The sequence below is a fragment of the Crocuta crocuta genome, unplaced genomic scaffold (assembly GCF_008692635.1).
Source record: "Crocuta crocuta isolate KB4526 unplaced genomic scaffold, BGI_CrCroc_1.0 scaffold39, whole genome shotgun sequence".
Lineage (NCBI taxonomy): Eukaryota > Metazoa > Chordata > Mammalia > Carnivora > Hyaenidae > Crocuta > Crocuta crocuta.
This window is the reverse complement of record NW_027533334.1, coordinates 4,573,335-4,574,390: the sequence shown is the minus strand read 5'-3', so window position 1 is coordinate 4,574,390 and position 1,056 is coordinate 4,573,335.

Sequence of the window (1,056 nt, the reverse complement as noted above, 5' to 3'; positions counted from 1 at the left end):
AGGACCGCCGCCCGCCGCGTCCCCCTCCCCTGCCTCGCGCCGCGTCTCCCTCCCCGCCGCAGCCGACGCCCCCTCCCCACTGGGGCCCGCAGGCTGCCTCTCCCGGGTGGGCTCAACTGCCGGGATGCAAGGGGGCCGAGCGGAGGCGTGCGGTTTGCAGGTGCAGGGACGTCCCACCTGCCCTGGGGTGCGGCCGCGGGCATTTCCCCCGTAGGGACCGCCAGACCTAGCCCGCGGCCCAGGCTTCTAGCTGGGCTGCACTGGCACTTTCCAAGAGGTGCCGTTAGTTTGCCTGTTTGGGTCGTGGGAAGGGAGCTTCAACCAACAGCACCGTCTTGTAGGCTTTGATTAGGGGAGCCCGGGGTTCCTGACTCAAAGCAGTTCAGTTCAAGGGAAGCTTGGAAGGAGAGGCCTGCAAGGTGGAAGGGGACTGCTCTTGCCTAACCGTTGTTTTCTCTGCCCAGAGCCTTCTGTGAATCCTTTAGGGAAAGAACGTCTAGGGGTGGGGAGGGAGGAGGAAGGGGCTCTCCCATCCCGCACAGGGCACCCGACCCCATCGCCCACTACAGAATGCCTTCAAAGCTTCCGTCTGAACTGGAGATGGTAAGAAACAAATGTCTTGTCACTCCGATAAGTATTTATCAATGGCTGCCAGCACGTGTTCCTGTCTTGCTGTTTTGGCCACACATGATCTCTCAAAAAGTCCTTCTTACCTTCTTGTCTTGTCAGCCCCAGTGACACTGCCAGAACCCACAGAAGGTCTCAATAACAACTCGAATTCATTGATTAAAAAATCTTGCTGTTTAAAAATATCGTAAAGGCCCCATATAAAGCTGTAAAGGCATCATGACTTGTCCATGCTTGCTTGGTATAATAATTACAAAGTCTTTTAATATGACTAGTTATAAAAATGACAGTTATGTTGAGGTCCAATCAGCCACCCACTCTGATTTGAAAATCAAGTAAAACATTCACTTACCCAGAACCATCCATTTAGTTTTGATTTCCACATCATTTACTCACTGAGACAATGGTTGAAAAACGAAAGTTATCTGA